Genomic DNA, 26,343 nt, shown 5'->3' on the forward strand with positions numbered 1-26,343 from the left:
CAACATGCTAGTGTGCAATAACCCCCAGAGTCCAGTCATAGGCAGTCTACACACAACATCTCAAGGGGATGACCCAAGAGCCTATATACATATTCACTGGCCAGGAACCTCATAACATACATCATCAGTGCATCATAACATAATGAATCGTATAATCTCTATATGAATGTGGATGAATGCACATATACAATATATCTCATACTTTCATACAATTGCAACCATAATGGCCACCATCATGGTGGAGTCACAAGAGAAGAGGAACATCTTAAACAAAGAGCTTACCTCAAAGAGCTATACTCAAGCCCACTTGCCTAGGCAATTACATATGCTCCGACAAATATCTTCACAAGCAAGAATCTCTAGGCACACCTAGAGAAAGAATCATACATATACATTAATGACATATTAATTAGTCAAGTAAATATACAAGACTTAGCCGTTTATGGATTCCATTTCCTTTTTACATACTCAACTATGTGATTTAAACACTTCAATCATCTTAGAATTACACTCTAAGGAAACTAAGATAACTTGTATTATTTTTAACTCATCCTAGCCATATATATCTTTCATGTTTGCGATATACAGAGGGTACATAAGGTGTTCATTTGTTCCCTGAGTTCACAATAACTCATTAGACACTTAGTCCATTAATAAACTATCTTAGATTAAGGCCTTTTTCACTTAACTTACAACTAATCAAGACATTTATCACCAATATATGTCATTAATAACCTTGAACATTAATCATTATAAGTTACTAAGGGGTTCCCATAAATTCACTTAGTCTAAATCTCACTTTTACGGTTTTCCTATAACTATACAAGCTTCTGTTTTCTAGTCACTGTGAGAAACCCACTTGCTATAACATCCTCATCTTTTAGTATGTTAATCTAGACTTAATTATCTTTCCAACAAGGTATCACATGCCTCATTTTGAGTTCTCTATCTCTGGTTATCACCGTTTGAAGTTGGACAAACAAAACTGTCTGCCAACTCTATACAGAGCCCCAAACATCCCTCACCATTTTTGTGATTCTGGAAAATCTACTAAACCAATTACTCTCAATTTTTTATACAGGAAACTAGACACCTACAGATTTAATTTTACATATCATGAGCCTAATTTGAGTAATAACTGAGGGAGAAACAATTCATGGAAGATGCAGACACATACAGCCCCTGCACATGGCCTCCCTGGGCAGTCTCGACTCAATCTGACTTACAGAATGCTACACATCTTCAAAGGGTACCAAATTTTGATACAACATATCTGACATCTCAAGCTTCAAAATGATGCATTGCACATCCCTATTTGACCTCTATGGAGGGAGATATTCTCTCTAAAAGTTAGCCTAAAAAATGGTCAATTAACCAAAGTGTGTTTAATTAGCAAATCCAAATTAGGTTTAGTTGGAAATCCTAAGTGAACATAAATTTAGGATTTTTCATTTATTTATATTACTTATGTAATTCCACTTCCTCACTTATACATTAGTTTATTTGCTTCACTAATTACATGATTAGTGGTCCTAAACCCTGATTAGGTCAAATTTCAGGGTCTAAGAGTTAATTAATCAATTATTCTTAATCCACCTCACTTAATCCCTTCATTAGTGTCCTAATTAAGTCTTAGAACATATTTTAAAATTCCAAATCCTAAGTTAGACCATATGGCTGAATTGCATAGTGCACAAAGTTAGGGTTTTTACTTGTCCTTTTACACTCTTTATTGGTTTAATCAAGTATCTCAAGTCATTAGTCCACAAAGGTGTCATCTTTATTAATTTTAACCATCAAACCCTAATTTAAATGAATAGGACAGAATCATCAAGGTTGGTTTTAGGGTTCTTGGTTCATTAATTTCAAGAAACAACTCACACACAAGCCAAAGGTGATACTATTTCGTACAAGTCTCCAGCTTTCTTGAGTTTAGACTTTCACAACACATTTAAACACCAAGACTCCATTTTTAAAAAATACAACACATTAACATCATATAATCATTATGGCCGAAATGAAAAGTGGGAGGAAGAAGGGTTTAGAGTCATCTTTTCCATGGATTCAAGCCTTACTTCTCCAAGATGGCTCCTTTAACTCAAGCTCAAACTTTTTCCCACCAAGAATGCTTCTTTTTCACCAAGAACACACCTTCATAAGATATTCAAGGATTTAGAACCAAGAACATAACTTTAGAAGAGTAAAGGTAGGATTTTTCAAGAAGAAAATGCAAGGAACTTACACTAGAAACTCAAAGAATGACCAAAGGAGGTGTGTTCTTCAACAAGGAGCTTCAACCACCATTTTTTGCCATAAAAGGAAGGTATTGCAGCTTCTGTTTGGTGAGAGTGCAGCCACGAAAATGAGGTTCCAAGATTCAAAAATACAAGCTTTCACAAGTTCAAGAGCTAAGGAACAAGATTGGTGAAAAGTGTTTTGGATTTTGATAAAGTTTAAGTGGTGGAATCTTAGAGAGAAGGTGGAGAAAATTTGAAAACTCAAACTTAGAGAGAGAGGGGGCTGCATGGGTGCTGATCAAAAATGAAGGGAAGGGTTCCTTATATTTTTAGGGTTTATGACATGTCATTAAACGGCTTTCTGTCATTTAGTGACACCCGGTGTAATTTTTCTTTGAACTATTATCAAGTTTTTATCCGAAAATTCCCAAGATCCCAACTTTAAGAAATTAATATTAAGTTTTTTTATTTAACATGTTTATAACTAAAAAATCTAATTAGTAACTAACATATACGCTTACTGTTGTTTAACTACACTGTAGTCTTTACGGGTATCCTTAACTGTACCTGGACTTCATAACTTTCTTAATATTTACAAGTCGTATTACCACTTGATTTATACTTAAGTTGATTATGTATTAAAAATCGTATTTTTCTGCATTCTGACAGGGGGTAAACGATTACCCTTTGATTTATACTCGATTACCTATTGTGGTAATCGATTACCACTTGTTGTTAATCGATTACCTAGTGCATTTGTGATAGCAACGACCTAGTTTAGTAAAATCATAATATCTCAAGCTACAGAGGTCCAAATTGAGTGAGGTTTAGACTTATGTGAAGCTAACATATAGGGCTACAACCTTGTAAATTTCAGATCCATTGGATAAGTATATTATTTGCGGTTTGAATTTGAAGATGCTTCCTTGCTGTTGGAAATTCAATTTACAGCAGTCACTTTGCGAAAAACATAACTAAAGTTATACAACTCCAATTGAGATGTATATTATGTCATTAGAAAGATTAAGATGTCTAGTTTAACATAATAAAATATTAAAACATTTGGTAAAGAGATGCAACTTCAGTTTTAAAAATGGTAAATATGGTTTTGTGCTTGGGGGCTTTGGGAGAAGCCTGGAGTACGCGAAACGAAAAAGAAATAGTGTCTCGTTTGAGTTGAGGGGCTAGGATATATTTGTTGATGATGTTTATATTATGGAAACAGATTATGACAATGCTGGTTGTTGAGTTGGTGTTTGGCTTGTACCCTAAGGTTGGGTTGGACATTTAGCCTTTACAGGTAAGCTTCGTGTTCTCAAGGTTAATCCTTTATTTGTTCCACCAAACTCTATGGGAGGTTGGTTTATATGCATGGTATGTTTTTTTGAAAATGGTTATGCACTGATGTTTATCTAATGTAATTGGTAATACATGATAACATGAAATATTGTGCATTGTATTCATATGTATATATGTCGGGTAGTGTGCAGCAACACCTGGATGAGGTTCTTGAGTATGGTGATTCTATACAACGGGTAGAACTCCAACAGTATGGGTATACAGTGGATCCTTATACTTTGTCTGTAGGTTGCAGATATGTGTAATGCCTATTTTGTTCTCTGGCCAGTAGATTTGTGATTTGTGCACCTAGATGATATACATATTTTGCATATTCATATTGTATTATATTTTTCATACTTATATTATACATGTAAGTGAACTTAGGGCGGAGTGATCCTTCGAGAATCCCAATTTACTGAGATTATCATCCCACCCCGTTTAGAGAACATTTTCAGGTACTGAGCTTATTGATGTTCATGAGTCTCGTGTCGTGAGGCTGACGTAGTGATTTTAGCATGACATGATTCATGCATTGCTATCATTTAAGATTTTTAGGTATCTGTATGAGATATGAATGCCAATTGGATACATATTATATATTTTTATATTTGATGTGAGCATAGGGGTTGTTTATGCCTTCTTGAATAAGATTATGTTATTGAGTTATTGTAGTAGGTCATATGATGTTATGGCATGTTTCATTAAGTGATGATTATTGTAATAATGGTATATATAGGATAATCTACACAATGAATTGATTGAAAATATCAATTAGGTATGTACGACTTGTATAAATATTTTGAGATTTGATGATTAAGAAATGTATGAATATGCATAAGTGAAGTACCAAGAATTCACATGTTTAACTTAACGACTGGGAAATGAAAGAAATAGAAACGGTTGTGTGAATTGTATAAAATAAGTAATGAAATGCTAAGTATGACCAAATATGACAACTGTGAATGTAATTTGATAATATAGATATCAAGACTTGTATGTTTTAAAAGGAGGCATTAAGCTTAAGGACGTTTTCTCAATAGATAAAGTTCATGAAATATGTAAATAATCATGTATGTAAATTGAAAATAAGATAATTGGAAGAACAAGTAATATATAGTGCAACTAACTTGACATGCAAGTAATTATTATAAATTAATATAGAATGGAAAAAGTTTATTCACGTTTTTACAAGAGATAAATTATGAATTAAGATGATTAGCTTCCACATTTATTTGAATAATTAGCTGCATTTAATATCATTCTGATGATAACAAACCGGGTCGACACGAGATGTTACATATTGGTTCTCATGGGGGTCAAGGTGCTCTAAGCAACTAATATCGTGTAGCTGCAATTAATTGAGCATTTGTTTATGTGCGTCAAGTAATTGCAAGATTGTCAAAATACATGGGATGGCCGCATTTCTTTCTTTATTAAATATTTCTTTATGAATACCAATTCCAACAATTCATTAAGTCATTATTTTAAACAAAAAGATAAAACCAAAAAAGCTAATAATAATAAACCCACATTTAATTTATTTTACAAGCAAGTACATACATAGATGAGAGGCATATATAGCGCATATTACTAAGTTTTTACACTCCTCAATTTCTGTTAAAAAAATATTACATCATTATTTGATTAAAATAAAAATATTAATAAATAATTTTACATATATATATATATATATATATATATATATATATATCACTTAGAATTGATTTATGTGGAAAGACTTAGATTTGGAGCCTATTTTGATTTTTTTTCTTGATATTTAATTATTGGATTTATTTGATTTTAATTACTTCCTTATTTTAGGCGTAATAAGCTATATTTAAACTTTCCTCTTTTAGGCATATTTTCATTGTATTTTAGAGTTATTAAACAGCTTATAAAAGAGTGTTTAGGGCTCCATTTGTGGAGTTAAATACTTTTTATTTTAAAAATTATAATTGAGAGTGTAGAATTTCTCTTTTATCAAATCTCAACTTTCTATGTAGTCATTTTTAATGCATTTTTAGCATTATTTGGTATCAAAACACTATGTTGCCTTCAACCAATAGTGAAGCAGAATCGTTGAGGTCGTGGATGACAGCGTCACAATTGCATGAGATACAGATTCATTCCGAAAGAAGACTGCAACACCCTGTATGCATCTGATCATGTTAACCTTACGTATGATATTAAGCGCAGTTACAATCATAACAGTTGATTTATAAATACGGTCAAACTTTTTCATTTCATTAAATAAGCATTTTCATTAAAATCAATTTCGTATTTAATATAATTCAATTCTGTAATGTAACTCATACACTATCGCGGTATAAAAAATCTTAGCTTCTATATATCATACAACACTTATTAATGATTGTCAAGTGGTTCCCATAAATCAACAATGTCTAATTCACATTTTTGTCAATTCCTACGCTGACTACCTTTACTATTTTAAACTAGGGATGAACTACATATCTATAAATTTTTATATTTTAATATGTTATTCTAGACTAATCAAGCTTTACAACGGCATATTACATGCCTTTATAGAAGTTGTATAACTCCATATATGTTTGTCCTAAGTTAACTGTATAAAACAGTATGCAGTGAACACAGGGCAGCGAACAAAATGCAAAATAGAGACATGTTCTCGTGCCCAGTTTATTCTCAACCCTCCATATATATATCTCATTTTGCTCAGAACAAAGGAGATATGATCATCGCTACCGCTAAAAAATTGCAAAAATCCTGCATTTCTGGACAGTCAGCCTTCATTCAAAATCTGGTTTCGTTTTGCACCCAGAAATTTCTCAAAAATCATCTGATCCAATCACTTTGGTTTGATCATGTAATCATCCATTGGGTTTGGATTTTTTTTTAAATCCGATTTAATCCAAATTTTTTCGGTTTGGATTAGATAGGTTTTCGATTTTTTGAAAATCCTAAAATTTGTTTCATGATTATTGTGCAAATAACATCTTTTCTATATATTGGCTTTGTAATTTTTTTTTTTTTGAATATAAAAGCATTAGTAAATGATAATACAGTTTTTTTTTTGCAATAAGATATGAAGCTCTACACAGATGAAATTTTGTTGATGAGATATGACTAGATTATTTTTTTTGGTTTAGTTGATGGGTTAATGGGTCTTGGGTTTAGAAAATTTTGGGCGATGATTAGGGAAAGGCCCAAGTAGGTAGAGGAGAATTAATATATTGGATCGGTTTGGATTGAATTGGTTTTCATCAACCAATCCAAAAATCGATCCAATCCAATTAAAATTTGCGATTTTTTTCGATTTTTGATTTTTCGGTTATCAGTTTTTCAGTTCACTCATCGCGGTTTGAATCAATTTGGATCGGTTGATGAACACCCATACTCAAGGGGTGTTAACGAGCCGAGCCGAGCTTTGATCTTAACGGGCCAAGCTTGTGTTCAAATGTGTCAGACTGGCCTTAGCCTGTTTTCTGTTACGAATATAATATCAACCTGTGGCCTGACTCATTTACAAAAAATAAAAGCCTTGTTTAGCCTGTTTAAAAAAAATAAGACAACAAAAATTTATCTAAACAAAATATACAATCAACAACACTAGTAATTCCACAAATATTCATAAATTTAATGTATATCCAAATAGCATAATATAAAACAAAATCATTTAAAAAGTCTGTTTAATTAATAAAATGGGATGAAATGAATTGAGAAGAGAGAGGGCTGTCACAAGTAGTATAAAAAATAAATAAATAAATAAATAATAATATATTAGGCAAGCCTGAGAGGCTCTAAGACCGAGCTTTTGAATTGGAGTCTGAGGCTTTTTTATTAAACGAGCTTTTATACAAGTCCAAGCCTGGGTCTAACAATCAATTTTAGACATATAAGCTCAGGCCTTCACGAGTCTAGCCAAAGGCCCCTGCAAGACCTCTATCTCGTTTAGCACCCCTACTCATCACCCTCCCAGGAGGGACAAAAGAGCTTGTGACTTTGTAAGCCTCTGGTTACTTGTAATATATAATTTCCAATTAAATATATCCATGTCAACTGTCAAATACTGTAATTAATTTGAAAATATATCTATTGAAAAATATCCACAATCAATTCTTAATCATACAAAAAAGTGGGTTACATTACTCAATTCGTCACCGTGTCTTCGGCTGTAATATAGAGAAATCTGAAATCACAACCAAAAGACAATAAGCAACAAGTTGTAGCTTGAATTTTTAAGCCATTCACACTATCTTCAGGACTTGACTTCTTCTTTTTCCGTTTTTTTTTTCTCAATAGAATTTTTTATTATAAACCATAACCTCTCTCACCCAACCTAGCTAATCTAGATAGATCGTATCGTATTAGATCACCAAAAGTTTTATCAAACAAAAAGAGTTGAAGATGGTCTTGATAGAAAAAAGATATGGTACATCGGTACCTATTATACGTTTATTTTTAGCATAAGATCGAATCTCTTTCAAGTTAGTTTATTCACTCCTAATAACTTAAGACCCATCTATTGTATTGATAGAAATGAAGACTTCAGATCGATATACAAAATATATAAGCATGTCGATATAATTAGTTCCACATAAATCTTTTTTTGTGTGGACGATAATTAGTTGGGTATAATTCATATTTCGTATTCATGACGATTCTTCTTAGTAGGACATAGAGAAAACAAATGGGGTCCCACTCATGAATAAATACAGTTGTTTAGGATTTCTAAACCGATTTATATTTACCTTGAAAACAGAATGTTTTGTAACAAGTGTAATAAGGGGAATATAGTTAAGACATTGTTGGATGTAATCTGCATTGGGTAAATCAATGTAAATTTGTGTCTCCCTTTTTTTCTCTTCTCTCTTTTTTATTTTCTATTTGTGCATGTGATTTGTTCGGTGCCAACACTTAATTTTGTCAGAGCATTTATTTTAATTAAGAAAATGAAAAAAAATAACAAAAAATGGTAAAGAAAAAAGTTGTAAACTTGACCTATAGTAAAAGTTATGTAAATGTGGAAAATAAATGTGTTTAAGCATGTATGTGTTTATCATTATTACCTATCTTGTTGTCACTGGATCAAAATCAAATCAACGATTACAAAATAACATCAAGTAAAAGTCATTGATTTGATTTTGATCCCACAATAACAAAATTACTGATAAGAGGTGGTAGGAAAAAATAATAATAAATATAACCACCTTCTATTATTATTATGATATTTTTTCACGTTCTTTTTTTATTTTTTCCCTGTTTATTTATACGAATCACATCATTTACATTTTTAGTTTTCCTTTCTTTTCGGTCCATCTTAGACTTATTTTCTAGACAGCATGGACACGCAAAAATTCTTGAAAGATGCGTGTCGGACACCGACATATTCCGACACGCGGTCAACATTCTGACACGTGATCAACACTCCGACACGATTTTTTTTAAAGTCTAAATTTTATTTTATTAACTAAACATGAAAATAATTTATAAATCAATTTTGTTCTGTTATGAGATTTGACATGAAAATTATTTTTGTTATATTTATATTATGAAATTTTAATATTTTATTGGTTATATGACTTATTATGGGTTGTTATATATATTAAATATATATTATATTATATATATTAAAAATATTATTTAATATCAAAACGTGTTCTAATATGTCGAAATATGACATTTTTTAGAATTAACGTGTAGACGTGTAATATTATGTTATATCTTGTGTCCTGTGTCAATGTCGGTTCAACGTAAGTCATTATAGAAAAACAATCAAAATGCATTGAACAGTGAGTATATTCTTCACACGTGATACATTATACAAAAAATACTAAAGTATCGTTATGGAAGAACACGAAAAGCATTATCGGGCTTTAACACGAAAAGAGTCCTTCAAAAATACTCAAAGGGCCAGCCAGGGCCTAACTCCCCGTTAGTATCATTGCTCCAAGCGCAAAATATAAGAAGACTTTTGGGGCTCATCGCCCTTTAATTTGCCAAAATCTTGTGCATTGTGGGTCACCAATAAAACGCTAAAGCGTTAATAAATCGCTAATTCAATAGTCTGATCTGAAGATAGATTTTCATATCAATTTTATTTTATGTGATATTTTAAAAATGGGAAAACTATTTGTGTTTTAAAATGATGTAAGTTGTGTCTAATAGATTTTGTGAAAGTTCAAGTTGATCGTATTTATTATACTGATGTCTATAAGTAGACTATGCTGTTACAACGAATTGAAACAAACTAAACAAACTAATCCTATTTACAAAATTCAAACTAAACCTATCAGCAAGCTAACAAACTAATCTCGCTGAGATATGATACATAGCTGTTGGAAATACAAAATTCAAACCAATCATATCTGCCAACAACAGCAACTGATATGGATAGATATGGTTGTTAACACTCCCCCTCAAGTTGGAGTGTGGAGGTCCGAAACACTCAACTTGCGTAACAAAAAATGGAACTGACTTTTTCCTAATGCCTTAGTAAAAATATCAGCTAGCTGAAGTTCCGAACGAACATGACGAGTGGAAATGTTGTTTGACATGATGTGCTCACGAATAAAATGACAATCAAGTTCAATGTGCTTCGTCCGTTCGTGGAAAACAGGGTTTGCAGCAATGTGCAACGCTGCCTGATTATCACAACAAAGAATCATAGAAGAGGAGTGGACCACTCCAAGAGATTGGAGAAAATACTTAAGCCAAATAAGTTCAGCAGTGGTGGTGGACATAGCCCTGTATTCTGCCTCTGCAGAAGATCTGGAGACTGTGGGTTGTTTCTTTGTTTTCCAAGATATTGGGGAAGAGCCGAGCATAATAAAATAACCTGTCACTGACCGTCGAGAAATAGGACAAGACGCCCAATCTGAATCACAATAAGCTGTGAGCTGTAGATCATTGTCAGCACGTAAAAGTAACCCTTGGCCTGGACTGGTCTTTACATAACGTAAAAGACGAATAACTGCATCATAATGAGCAATTTTTGGATGTTGCATAAATTGGGACAAAATATGAACCCCATAACTAATTTCTGGGCGGGTAATGGTGAGGTAAACCAAGCGGCCAATCATGCGACGATACCTGCACGGGTCTGGATAATCATCAGTGTCAGTAGTGGCAAGCTTGTGGTTAGGTTCAACGGGAACGCGACTGGTTTGCATGCCAAAAGACCAGCTTTTTGGAGGATATCAAGAGCATATTTACGTTGACTCATGAATATACCTGAAGGATTACGTGCGAACTCAATGCCAAGAAAATACTTAATGGGACCAAGATCTTTGATCTTAAAACAACTATGCAAATATGACTTGAGCTTAGAGATGGCAGAGGCATCGTTTCCAGCAAGTACAATATCATCCACGTAGATGAGGAGCGCAAGAAAGACATGATCACGCTGAATAGTGAACAGAGTGTAATCAGCCTTTGATTGAATGAAGCCATATGTTTTCAGAGCAGAGGACAACTTGGCAAACCAATTCCGCGGTGATTGTCGAAGACCATATAGTGACTTCGTCAAACGACAAACCTGGTGAGGTTGGTTAGTAGAGAAACCAGGTGGGGGTCGCATATAAACCTCTTCCGAGAGATCCCCATGCAAGAACGCATTGTTGACGTCCATCTGATGAATATGCCATTTCTTAGCAACAGCAACTGATAGGAAAGTTCGAACACTAGTCATCTTGGTAACAGGAGCGAAGGTCTCACCCACATCCTCACCTTGAACCTGGTGATTTCCAGCAATTACCAAACGAGCCTTATAGCGTTCCAAGCTTCCATCAGACTTGTATTTAATTTGAAATACCCATTTACACGGAAGAGCCCGTTTTCCTGGAGGAAGAAAAGTTAATTGCCAAGTTTTGTTCTCTTCAAGGGCTAAGATTTCTTGTTTCATAGCACCACGCCAGTGTTGGTGTTGTACAGCTTGTTTGTAACTCGTGGGCTCCACACCTGCAGTAATAGCTGCTAGAAAAGATTGATGTTTGGGTGAAAATTTGGTGCAATGCACATAATTAGTAATAGGATATAAAGTACCTGAAGAAGGAGAAGGTGTGACATTGCTAGTCGTGGGGTTATGTGTGTGAATAACATTGCATTCATAATCGTGCAAATAAGCAGGTGGCTCGCGTTCACGATGGCCACGCCCCAAATGAGTAGGTGTATTTGCTGACGTAGTGCACTGTGGTGATGGAGCGAAGTCATGAGTATCGCAACTCCCCCTTACTGTGGAAGGACTAGAATCAATGTTTGGAGAAACTTGAAGAGTTGGGCTTGTTGGTGCTTCATGTAGAGAGGAGTCCATAGGTGGAGATGGAAGTGCTTCCACATAAGGAGAAGGAACCTCTGGATAATAGGGAAGAACAGCAGGTAATATTGGACAGGTGGCTTGATCAGGTTGAAGTTCCTCTTTGGAAGTCACATAAGGCAATACATGTTCATAGAAGCGAACATCACGAGAAACAAAAGTCTCCCCAGAATCCAGATCACGAACTCGCCACCCTCTCTTACCCATAGGGTAGCCAACAAAAACACAACGACGAGAACGAGGCTCAAACTTATCCTTGGACTTAGGACGTTTCTGGGCATAACACAAGCAACCAATAATACGAAGATGGTCATAACACGTAGGGGAACCAAAAAGGAGCTCATACGGTGTCTTGCCTTGCAGAAGTTTAGTAGGGGTCCTATTTATAAGATGAGCAGCACTTAAAATACAGTCTCCCCAAAATTTAATTGGTAGATTGCTATGAAAACGAATGGCGCGAGCAACATTCAAGACATGGCGGTGCTTGCGTTCAACACGTGCATTCTGTTGGGGTGTATGAACACATGTCGTCTGATGAATAACTCCACGAGCAGTAAAGAAAGCCTGAAGAGTGTGATTAATGAACTCTGAGCCATTATCAGTTCACACCATTTTAACAGACTTATTAAACTGTGTTTGCACCATAGTAAAAAATGATTTAATAAAATGAATACAATCACACTTCTCATAAAGAAGATAAACCCAAACACCACGACAATAATCATCAACAATGGACAAAAAATAATGACCGCCTTGAATGGAGGCAGTTGGGTATGGCCCCCAAAGATCGACATAAATCAAATCAAAACAAGCAGTGCTTATATTATTGCTTAAAGGAAAATTGTTGCGAGTTTGCTTTGCAAGATGGCAAGCATCACATACAAATTTATTTGAAATAGAAGCAAAAGACTCATGAACAAAAGGCAAATAACGAAGACACTGAGTAGATGGATGTCCCAAGCGTTGGTGCCAAGTCCTTGCAGAAGGTGCAGAATGCGTAGTATAGGCCCTGAGCTGGTCTCTTGGACACACATAAACCCCATTAACAAGCTTAGCCAGATCAATCTCCTTCTTCGTCGTGAGGTCCTGCAAGGTACAAGTACGGTCAGTAAAAATAAGGTGGCCAGAATATTGTTGAAGGAGCTGTCCAACAGAGATGAGGTTACAAGTCAAGTTGGGAACATAAAGAACATTGGTAATAATTAGAGATGAATTTAGAAAGGCAGTGCCTTCTTTTACAGCATGAATTGTAGCACCATTTGGCAATCCAACAACCAAGGGTGTAATAGAATGAACATCAGTGAGGGCATTCAAGTCGCCTGTCATGTGGCGCGAGGCACCACTGTCCATTAACCAAAATGGTGGAGAAAATTTATTACCAGATAAGGATTCTGGAGAAGGAGCAGCAGGTTCCACGAGTGAGAGTAAACGCTGAACAATCTCAGGAGTGAGGGCAAAATATGCAGCAGCATCAGATGAGGATTGCTCTATAGAGTCAACAACGCAAGCAGCATTGACAGATGTAAGAGTAGGAGTAGGCTTACTTTTGTTACGGCCACGTCCAGGTAGTGATGAAGGATAGCCATGAAGAGCATAGCAACGACTAACATCGTGATTTGTCCTCCCACAATGAGTGCACCCTTTACGCTTGGTTGAGGCAGATTGATGTTGAGCCTGTGAAGCATGAGATGGTGAAGGCTTAGTATTAGCAGCAAAGCTTACCGAATCAGCTTGGTCAAGGTGAGAGCGAGCTAGGTTCTTATGCGTTTCTTCCTGGATCACCATTGCATACACTTTATTCAACGAAGGCAAATGTGAGGTGTTGAGGATTTGGGTCCTCAAATGACCAAAAGTGGATACATCAAGTCCCATTAAGAAGAGATAGATGCGCTCCCGTTCAGAATCCTGATGGATATGCTTTGTGGCAGGACATTGCTCACCATTGGAGCAGGCAGCAAAGGTTGTGCAATCTTCAAGCTCATCCCATATTGCACGCAAACGGGTGTAATATGTGATCACTGTAGTGCCCTGTTGTTTGATGGCTAGCAAAGCATTTTTCAATTGAAAGGTACGAGGAATATTCTCAACAGAATAACGCTCCTTGAGATCATCCCAAAGAAGTTTGGCAGTAGCAAAGTACCGAATGAACGGCTGAAGGGAAAGGTCAATGGTATTATGAATCCAACCACTAACCATGGAATTACAAATAGTCCAAAAATGACCGTCATCAGATTGTTTATCCGCGGGTGCAGTAATGGAACCATCTATGAAGCCAAGTTTGTTTTTGGCTTGCAAGGCATTTTGCATGGCCTTGCTCCAGTTGTCATAGTTTGCTTCACCATGTAGGAGAACGTTGGTGAGCATGACACCAGGGTTATCAGAGGGAGCAACATAGTAAGGTGAGCGAATATCAGTTTTCTGAACAGCCCTGCGGGTGTTTGAATTTTCCTCTGACGTAGAGGAAGTCTCCTGGGCAGCCATGAGGAAAAGAAAATAGGAAAAAAAATGAAGAGAAAAGATACAGGTCTCTGGTCTTACTAATCTGATACTATAATAGATTTTGTGAAAGTTCAAGTTGATCGTATTCATTATATTGATGTCTATAAGTAGACTATGCTGTTACAACGAATTGAAACAAACTAAACAAACTAATCCTATTTACAAAATTCAAACTAAACCTATCAACAAGCTAACAAACTAATCTCGCTGAGATATGATACATAGCTGTTGGAAATAAAAAATTCAAACCAATCATATCTGCCAACAACAGCAACTGATATGGATAGATATGGCAGATATGATTGGTTTGAATTTTGTATTTCCAACAGCTATGTATCATATCTCAGCGAGATTAGTTTGTTAGCTTGCTGATAGGTTTAGTTTGAATTTTGTAAATAGGATTAGTTTGTTTAGTTTGTTTCAATTCGTTGTAACAGCATAGTCTACTTATAGACATCAGTATAATGAATACGATCAACTTGAACTTTCACAAAATCTATTAGTGTCCTTTTAATTTTTTTTTACTCTATGTACACCCAGTAATACATAATTATAACATGAAAATTTTCTTTTTTTCTCTCCTCAATACATCAGCTAACGTGGAAAGTGAAAAAAATAACTTTTCATATTATAACTATGTACTACCAAGAGTACATAGAGTAAAAAACAAAAAAGGCACAAGTTACATCCTTTACAAAGACACATTGATACGATGGAGGATCAAGAGAGACAACCACAAGAAGGAATGGAAGAGACAGATACCACTACAAGTCAACAACAAGAACAAGAGTCAAATATAGCACAAAGGAGAGCTACACGTGATAGGAGGAAACCTCTCAGGTTTAAGGAATAAAATGTAATAAGGATTCACATATGGATAGCACATGTATACAGTTACAATAGTTGAATGTAATAAAGGGGGAAATGTAAGTGACTTGATATCATTCTGATTTTTTGACAATAATAAACAATTCAATTTTCTCATCTTTTCTCTAAATTTGTTGCTTTCATCTCTGAACCATGCCACTGGAAACACGAGCTCGCACTTTCGAAGACCGATTGGAGCACACGCAAACGGAAGTGGAAGGATTATGTGAACAGATGCATAAGCGTTTTCAGGAATTGACATGCAAGTTAGATGTCATTCTAGAAAATTATCAAGAGTCACATTCGTCAACGAGCGCATCCAACAGCTTTCAAACTCCAAGCTCCAAAGATCACGCTGCACAAGAAATCTACGCCTTAAAGCTTCACGATTTAATGGTTCTTCTGACCCACAAGGATAGATATTTCAAATTAATCATTTTTTCGATTTTTATGAAATGGAAGAAGGTGAGAGGCTCAAGATTGCTCCTTTTTATCTTGAAGGCAAAGCTTTCACATGGTATCAATGGTTTAAGAAGAATACAAGTGTAGATTCATAGAATCGGTTTCTGCATGCTATCCAAGTTCGGTTTGGACCATCTGACCTGGAAGACTTTCAAGGCCAGTTGACAAAGCTTTTTCAGACTGGATCCGTGTTAGAATATCAAGAAGCATTCGAACTTCTTTCGAATAAGGTAGATGGCCTTTCAGAATCGTTCCTTATTAGTAGTTTCATTTCTGGTTTGAAACCTGAGATTAAACATGATGTCTCTGCATTTTACCCATCTTCATTAACCCGTGCTATTTCCTTAGCAAAAATTAAAGAAACCAAATTACAATTTAAAAATAACCCTCTAAAAATCTACTCACCATATCCACCAGTATTACCCACACCCAAATCAAATCCAGCTATTGTCAAGAACACCAAACCAAACACCAATACCAATCACACTAAACCCATAACTCAACGTTTAACCCAAAGCCAAATCCAGGAACCAAAAAGACAAAAATTTGTGCTTTTCTTGTGGTGACAAGTATTTTATTGGCCACAAATGTAAGGGTTCTGTTCATGTCTTGATTGTTCCCGATGATGAGATGATAGAGGAGAACATACCCGAACAAATAGATGATTCAATGCAAACGAAAGCAATGTCAGGTGACATTGATAGTGCCATACCTCAAATCAGTTTCCATGCACTGGCTGGTGTGTTAGTTCCCAGACTCTCAGATTTACTAGCCATATTGGTAAGTCAGAATTTTTCTTACTGGTGCATGGAGGAAGCACATATAACTTCCTTCAATCCAAAGTGGTTTCTACCCTGGCGCTCCCAACCACCACTGACAAAAAAATTGAAGTTATGGTGGGTAATGGCCAAAGATTGCAATGTGAAGGGTTGTGTCCAGCAGTACGGTTAAAATTCAACAGTATGTTTTTCTGGTGGATTTTTATATTCTTCCAATTCAAGGAGCTGACATGGTACTTGGTGTCCAATGGTTACGAGTACTTGGCCCAATCACCTTAGATTATAAAAAACTCACAATAGAATTTATGTGGAATGGGACGGCCATCAAGCTTAAAGAAGACAGTCACACAGGACCTATTTCTCTACATCAGTTCAAAAAAATCAGTCATACAGGACAAGTTGCTTCTTTATTTCAACTACAAATGCTCGATTCATACACAAGTGGGGATTCAAATGTCAATTTCCCTCAGGTACAACAGCTCTTAACTGAATTTGATGCCTTATTTCAAGAACCCACTACCTTACCTCCTCATAGGCAAATAGACCATGCAATTCATCTGGAACCAAATTCCCTACCTGTGAATGTTAGGCCATATAGATATCCTCATTTTTAGAAAGAGGAAATTGAAAAACAAATAGCCCAAATGCTAAATTCTGGTCTCATTAAACATAACAACAGCCCTTTTCATCACCAGTTCTGTTAGCTAAAAAAAAGGATGGAACATGGAGGTTTTGTATTGATTATAGAGCCTTAAACACTATAACCATTAGGGACAGGTTCCCTATTCTTACAACAGATGAGTTAATGGATGAGTTAGGTAATTCTCAAGTTTTTTCTTGTATATAGTGCTTTGGAATTGCATATGCAGCACTTGAGACAAGTATTAATAACACTGCAGAAGCATCACTTCTTTATTAAAAAAAGCAAGTGTTCATTTGCACAAAGAGAGGTGGAATATCTTGGGCATATAGTGTCCAATCTTGGTGTCAGTATGGATTCAAATAAAATCAAGGCAATGCTTGACTGGCCTGTTCTTAAGAATGTGAGATAGTTGCGTGAGTTCTTATGCCTTACATGCTATTATCGTAAATTTGTACAAAGTTATGCTTCTATTGCAGCTCCATTGACAAAATTGCTTAAGAAGGATGCATTTAGCTGGTCTAGTGAGGCTCAAACAACTTTTACAGCACTTAAAAAGGCCATGACCACTGCCCCTGTGTTGGCCTTGCCTAATTTCGAACAAGAATTCATTATTGAAACTGATGCATCAAATGTAGGAATTGGTGCAGCATTGTTACAAGGAGATCATCCCCTGGCATATTTCAGCAAGAAACTAACCCTCAAAATGCAACATGTTACAGCCTATGTCAGATAACTCTATGCCATAACTGAAGCAGTTAAAAAGTGGCGACAGTATTTGTTGGGAAGAAGATTTTTGATCAGGACAGACAACAAGAGCTTAAAAGCTCTATTAGACCAAGTCATACAAACACCAGAGCAGCAATACTATCTTACTAAGTTGTTGGGTTTTCAATATGCTATTGTCTATAAACCTGGCAAGGATAACGAGCAGCTGATGCCTTTTCTAGACAACCAGAGATTATGAGTTTTATGGCCCTCTCAATTAATCAATTCCATATCCTGGATGATCTCAGACAAGAAAACAGGACATCAAAACTTTTCATACAAAAACACTAGGCATTGGAAACTGATTCTGCCTCAAACCAAGAGTTAATAATCAGAGATGGCTTACTGCTGAAGAATGGCAAGCTATTTCTTGATCCTGATTCCCCTTTGGTTATTCAAATTCTACGAGAATGTCACTCATCCTTTGTTGGTGGCCATCTGGGTATTCAGAAAACTATAGCCCGCATTGCTGCTAATTTCTTCTGGCCTGGTATGCATAAAGATATCAAGAAATTTGTCCATTCTTGTTTAATTTGTCAACAGGTTAAAATGCCAACACAAAAGCCAACAGGACTACTCCAACCCATTTTGATTCCTGAGAGGATATGGGAGGATCTTTCAATGGATTTTATCGTAGGCCTTCCAAATTCTTTTGGGTATGCAACAATCCTAGTGGTAGTGGACAAACTATCCAAGATGGCTCATTTCGGGTTATTAGCATGCAAGTACAATGCTACTAAGGTTGCTAATCTTTTTATACAGATGATATGCAGATTACATGGAGTACCACACTCTATTATTTTGGACAAGGATCCTATTTTTCTTAACAATTTTTGGATGCAATTATGGGAGTTGAGTGGCACTAAATTACAAAGGTCCACAACTTATCATCCACAATCAGATGGCCAATCTGAGGTGGTCAATCGGGTGCTGGAACAATATTTGAGATGCCTTACAGCTGAGTCTCCAAAGCAATGGTCTAAATTTCTTCCATGGGCTGAATTTTGTTATAACACTGATGCCCATTCAGCAACAGGTATCGTACCTTTTAAGGTGGTTTATGGACGTGACCCTCCTTTCTTGTTGGATTATATTCCACAATTAGCCATCATTCCTGAGGTTGATGACATGCTCTGGGATAGACAACAACTACTGTTGCAGCTTAGAAAGAATTTGGAGAAAGCACAACAACAAATGAAGCTCACTGCAGATGCAAAAGGAAGAGATATTCAGTTTAAAACAGGTGATTTAGTTTAGGTCAGACTTCATCCATTTAGACAACAATCAGCAAGCTAGAGGGTTTTCAACAAACTTTCATATCGTTATTTTGGTCCATTTTCGATAGATAAAAAAATAGGAAAGGTTGCTTATAAGCTTAACCTTCCTACAACAACCAAAATTCACTATACTTTCCATGTTTCTCTTTTGAAACCATTTCAAGGGGACAATGTTATTCCTTCTTTTCCCTTACCTGATGTGTTCACTAGGGGTCTACCAGTGCTAAAGCCTAAACAGATTTTAGCCTCTAGAATTACTGATGAAGGAGTTAAGGATATCTAAGTATTATGGGAAGGTTTGCCAACAGAAAATGGAACTTAAGAAGTAGTTGAAGAGTTCCAGTCACAATTTCCTAATTTTAACCTTGAGGACAAGGTTGTTTTCCATGATGGGGGTGTTGATACGATGGAGGATCAAGAAAGGCAACCACAAGAAGGAATGGAAGAGACAAATACCACTACAAGTCAACAACAAGAACAAGAGTCAAATATAGCACAAAGGAGAGCTACACGTGACAGGAGTAGGGGTGCTAAACGAATCAGGGGCCTTTGGCTCGACTCGTGAAGGCCTCAGCTTACATGTCTAAAATTAGTTGTTGGCACCACGCTTGAACTTGTATAAGAGCTCGTTTAATAAAAAGGCTTTAGGCTCCAATTCAAAAGCTCGGTCTCAGAGCCTCTTAGGCTGACCTAATATATTATTGTTTATTTTTATTTTATAAATTTTATACTACTTGTAATAGCCCTTTCTTTCTCCTTAATCCATTTCACACTATTTTATTGGTTAAACAGAGTTTTTGAATGATTTTGCTCTATATTGTACTGTTTGGATATACATTAAATTTATGAATATTTATGGAATTACTAGTGTTGTTGATTGTATATTTCGTTTAGATAAAATCTTGTTATCTTATTTTTTTTTTAAACAGGCTAAACCAGGCTTTATTTTTTGTAAATAAGTCTGGCTATAGGTCGATAAATATATTTATAACAGGTAACAGGTTTGGTCAAGCTGACATATTTAAACACAGGCTTAGCCTTTTAAGACCAAAGCTCGACTCGGCTCGGCTAGTTAACACTCCTAGACAGGAGGAAATCTCTCAGGTTTAGAGAATAAAATGTAATAAGGATTCACGCGTGTATACAGCTACAGTAGTTGAATGTAATAAAGGGAGAAATGTAAGTGACTTTTTGATAATAATAAACAATTCAATTTTCTCATCTTTTTTGTGAATTCTCTCTCTACCTTTCCCTTTTCTTCTATCACGAGGCAACACACTACCACACACACTAAACCCTTTAAAAATTTAAAAGTAAAATGTTTCTTCTCAATCCTCGTATATAAAACTAGGGTTATATACTTCTTCTGTCACTGCAGATGGGAAAAAGTGCAGCAACACTTATTTTCATCAGGATACGCGTCCGGATCCTGATGTGTTTTGTTTTTTTAGACCAGGATACGACCCTGTATCCTAGTGTTAATAATTTGCTGCAACTTTTCTCATCAGCAGCGAAAGAAGAAGCGACGAACCCATAAAACTCACCACTTTTTCATATTGTAGGAGCACTTTTGGCTTAGCTATAAAATTACCAAAAAGTTATTTTTAGTTTACAAATCTTTTTAAACATTTGACCAGTGGATATCAGTTCATTTATGCAACAATATAAGTAAAAGAGGTTAACTCTTTCAATATATAATGTATATAATAAAAAGAAATCGACTCTTGAAAACCAAGATTGGTTTTAGGTAAATAAGGGGAAAATGTCATTTTCATCAATTCGACACCAAATCCCTTGAGGTTTTAGCTAAAAGAGGATTACTTTATGGGAGTTCAAATCCCACCAATCAATTTGAAACATTAATATCAACAGACACAATATTTTTTTACGCTAACTTTTTGATTTCTTGAAAATTTGAACAACTATTTAATCCCTAATCGATGTTAATATTTCTAACTAGTCCTTGACGGAAACTTACCTTAGGGTAAATGTTTTGTTTATGGCCCAAGGGTGAATACCTTCTCAAAGTTCAAAATTCGATTTCAAACCTCACAAGAGCTAAACATGTCCTCTTTTTCTTTTTTTCTTTTTTTCTTTAAATTACAGAGGAGGATTATGACCATCCAAATGTTGTAAGTCAAGTGTTACCAAATTATTTTTCAAGAAAAAAAAACACGGACATTTGGTGTTTGTGTTTTGGAAATATTTTGAGTGGTGTAAAGTCCCACATTAATTAGACATAAACCAAGTGAGGATAATATAAGTGGTAAAAATCCAAAATTTTAAAACCTTAGGGCCCATTTGATAGACGGATTGTTTTTGAGTGAAATTATCCCGGAAGAGTTTAAATCCACCGATAGATGGAATTGTTCATTTTCCATACCTGAGTAAGATACGAACATTGTAAAATAATCCTTAATATTTAAAATCGACGGGTAGATTTGTAAATTTAGTCCAAAATCCCAACAAAATTCTACTATCAACCAAACGCAAAATATGAAAATACACCCAATAGCTTTTTGATCACATTCCCAGAAAATTTATTTTCCCATTATATTCTCAGAAATTATGATTTTCGAATAAAAAAAATTCTCCACAAAAGTCCTCTTAGATATGATAATAATTTGTAAAACAACGGGCAACATCGGTTGTAAACTGTAAAGCAAAAGAGCTATAGAAAAAAATCTGCATCATGATTCATGGTAATTTCCTGGAATGGTTTTGGAATTCAAGCTGAAGTTTGACATGGTAAGACGCAGCCACTTCACTTGGTTTGCTATCCATCTGAGTAATCACTGCAAGAGCACGAGCAAAGGCAAAGTAACCTGTCACTCCAATTACCCTGGGTTCTTCTCTCTGCTGGTGGGCTACTTCCTTGGCCTACACACTTAGGCTACTTGAATTCTTTGGGGTTTCAAAGGTCAGATGTATTACATTGAATGCAGAATCCTTAAACTGCTCCATAGGAATGATGAGTTACTGCTGTTGCTGCCGAAGTAACTACGATTCTTGACAACATTATGCATCAAATTAGTGCATAAGATGATCCTTGTCAACATTTGAGTTCCCTAAATATGAGATCAAATTATTATGTTATATATGTTACCTTTAAGATGAACTTGCTCTCCTTATTGTTAAATTAAAAGTTATTGGGAACCTAACACAATTTGTGAAGCCCAATACCTAAACCATTGTGAAACCTTCATGCTTGTTCTATTCTTGTTGCCTGGCCTGTATGTGGAAATATCAGCAACTTATCACATTGATTGGTCACCTTTACTAGTTTCATGTGCCCTTCTTTCTGTTTCTTGCGAATGTTTTTCAGGTAAAACGGTGGTATTGAAAATTGGGTGCGACAATGTATTTTACACTATGTCTTGTTGGTAAGACATAGTGTAAAGTACAAAAGTAATTTTTTCTTTTCTCTCTCTAGTACAACACAAGTTGATGCCACGCACTCCTATTGGCGGGATGTACTTGCGATGGTGGTATTGAAATTTTTTCCGTTTCTTGCACTTTCTTGCAAAACTCTAGAAAATTCTGCATTTGGATTCTAATTTGCTACAAATTCATGCCTGGCCGAGGACGTGGATCAATATAGAATGTCACAATTAATAACTCAGCTAGCAGCTTATTTTTTGCTTCAATATGATCAACAATGCAAATGCAAGGAAACTTTATGTCTTGCTGCCTCCAACTATTAGTGTGATAATCTTAAATTAAAATTACCTGTGATTTTGGTCAAAATAAAGGATACTTAATTTCAGAAAAGGTATTTAAAACCTCCAAGTGGAAAATATTGTTCGATCACTTGCATGATTGATTAAGTTGAACCTTACCCAGGACAGAGATTGGATAGAACACCAACTTTAATCAAAGATTTTCATTTACAAACTCTTGACAATTTCTTGGTCTCTATGAAGTATGAACTTCATGTTCTTACTAAAAGTACATGGATAAAATAGTCAATCCCCTGTACCAAATGCAGTAAATTAATGTCCGGATCACACACCCACTGCAAAATATTGCTGTTAGATACTAGACCCACAACATGTGTCTTACAATGCATAACTTCCGTTTCAACATATTTTATTATTTTACAAAAATTATTTTATTTTAATTTCCCAAACTAGTTAGAGTATAGATGATGTTGATTTTGAGGCCTTTTGACCCATTTGATATCAAATAGAAAAGTTTTTATGGGATTAATTTAAAATTTAAAGATTTTATCAAAATAATAATAATATAGTGAGATGTGCAGGGGTCATGCACGTTCAAGTTGCGCATTGAAGAGATATGTAACTTGCACACTGCAAATGCGCAACTGTCACATGGTACGCGCTGCAAGTTGTGCATCACCCCATGCCCGACTTAAACGCATACAGCCCCCATACACAACTTGCAGCACCCATCACATTGTAGACATGTTTTTGGTGTGCGATTTGAACGTGCACAATCCCTTTGCATGTTGTTCCGGACCCATCTCATGGGCCCATAATTCCTAGAAGCATCACTATAGATAAGTGGCAAGCAAAAAGATATGGATAGGATCCCATATCCTATGCCTAAGAGATAAGCGATAAGACTACTTGTCTTATCTCCCAACAATCTTTCTCCTGTTTGAATTTCATATAATCTTATATATAAATAAATGATGAAGCCTCTCACGTACGGACTTCTGACTTGCTATTTTCTTACTGTCATTGTGCACACACCCACATTTTCAACTATACGTTGTTGATCACTTCTACTCGAAGGCACCTTCTTTTATAGGAATTGGTGTCGTTTTCGTGTATAGAGAAATTATTTTATGGGCTTGGTCCGTGTGGACTAGCCTAATAGTAAACTATAAGTTCATATAGCTTGTTTTAGCTTTCGATAGAAAAATATTTGATATTAAGTTCAACTGTAGTTCTTAGTTGTAACAACGCAAATAAATTCTATCTTTACCTAAATGTTATATTTGTTATTGGGTACACTAGGACTTATTTGAATTCTTCTTGTTAGATTTCTTTTCTGATGTGGGCTGTCATTGATTTAGAAGTTTTATTTTATGAAAATGGACTGATTTTTATATGATTTAGGTTTGATGTGAGCGAACCTTGGAATAACAGTAAAGTTGTTTTCCTGTGAACGGAAGGTTATAGATTTGAGTCTAGGAAACAATTTTTTTTTGCAGAAATATAATAATAAAGTTGCATACAATCGACCTCACCTCTAATCTCGTAAGTCAGGAAGTCTTGTGGATCCGGATTTGCTTTTTTTAGGTTTTAGACAAACATGATATGTCCAAATAGTGTCCTTCTTCCATAATCTCAGTTTTGATTTTGTGGGGAGTACATATATGGTTTCTAATTGCAGATATCTGATGTTATGTAATTGCTGTTATTTTCTATATTTCAGCTTCAAAAATATGAGAATCAATAGCTTTTCATGGTTTTATTTATATAAATTGTGCATCAAGAATCTCATAATTAAATACCGAGCAAATCTAAATCCATATCACTTTAATTGTTTCATTCTTTTCCTAGCTGCTATCTCTTGATTCTCTTCATGGTAACATCAGCAGCAAAAGTCACAAGAGCAGCATTCATTCCATATCGTTTTGAAAATATAACCATATATATTCTCAAGAACCTTACCGTAGCTTCGATAAAGAGACCAGAAGGCAAGCCCCGCAGCTGCACTTGTTGATGCCATTCAAGAATATGGAATGGCCATCACAGTGTGATCGAATTTAGTCATAGTGGGGTGACCCCGGACCCACCTTATCTATTCTCCCTTCAGTTTGTACATTTAGTTGCAAAGTTTATTGACCAAAATAGAATTAATTTCCTTGTTAGTATGTGTCTAATACATGTCAAGTGGCTTAAACTCTGTTTTCTTCATCCCATAATCTTTATATTCAGTTCTCTTTCCGTCATTCTTATTCCCTGTCCTTCCCTACATTGCACATGCATATGTTCTGTTATCTGCTAGTATATTAGAAGTCAGCACTGAAAAGTTTATTCCCTTCCAAATTTTTACATCATAATTCTTAAGTCTTTGTTACAAGTCTTAAAAATATAATATATAATCATATTAATTTGTAGCTTTCATCCAAATAGATTAAGCTGTTTGAAGAATTGAGTTGTAATTAACATATATAACCTCTGCAACTAATTTCAGGAGTCGTGGACCGACCATAGAACATTATTCAAAAAGTTGAACACACCAGCTATCCGCTCTTAGATTGGACAGTAAGGGTCGAAGAAGGGCAATCACTCATTTTTAAGTGTTCGAGTTTATTTATGGCATGAAACAACTTGAAACATGGGTCTAGCTTATTGATACGTGTCAAAAAAACACCACACCAAGACGTCATTTTAAGAATTTGTATAACTTCTCGAAATATAATGACTAAAATCACTCTGAGAATAATAATCCACATAAACATAGCCGAAGATCATCATATTTACATGCATCATTATAAGTGTTTTAGAGATTATTGTCGGATTAAACTTCAGCACGAAGTTAACAACGGCGAAACTTTACCATAGACAGTTCATTATTTGCATAAGGAGGCATTTTAGACCTTACCATTAGAAATATAATACAAAATCATTATGGTTCTTTAATTATTTATTATTATTATTGTTGTTGTTGGAGAATTGGTTCGTGAAAGTCTTGAAGGCCTTTGTGGTCTAAACGCCAGCTATCTATGATGAAATTTTTTTCAAAGATACCAACCATAATTCCAGAACACATCAAAAGCTATGAAGATATTTGCATCAATAATGGTGATGCTGTTTGGTTAATTTTGATTATTTTTTTCGTGATTCTTCCCAACTTTTCAAAAGGGAACCTTATATTTGGCCAATCAAGTTGGGCATGTGGTACCCAAATAAATATGAAATATCCATTAAACCATTTAGAACTGACCACACATGAAGAATCGTCCTCAACCCAAAAAGGGAAAGTCCAAAAGGTTCCAAAGATATTATAGTCTTCACTCTTCACCAATGGCAGACCACAAGTGTCCACATTCTGTGGCAGCTTATATATAGTCTATGATTCCCAGTCACTCAGGTGGGCCTATTGAGCCCAAATGAGGAAAGAAGGTATGGGGTGCTGACATGTGTTGAACATAAAAGAACTTCTCTATCTTACTTTATTGAGCACCTAGTTCTTTTTTTGTGCA

The sequence above is a fragment of the Gastrolobium bilobum genome, unplaced genomic scaffold (assembly GCF_033153095.1).
Source record: "Gastrolobium bilobum isolate Gb01-03AN ecotype WA unplaced genomic scaffold, APGP_CSIRO_Gbil_v1 utg12026, whole genome shotgun sequence".
Taxonomy (NCBI): domain Eukaryota; kingdom Viridiplantae; phylum Streptophyta; class Magnoliopsida; order Fabales; family Fabaceae; genus Gastrolobium; species Gastrolobium bilobum.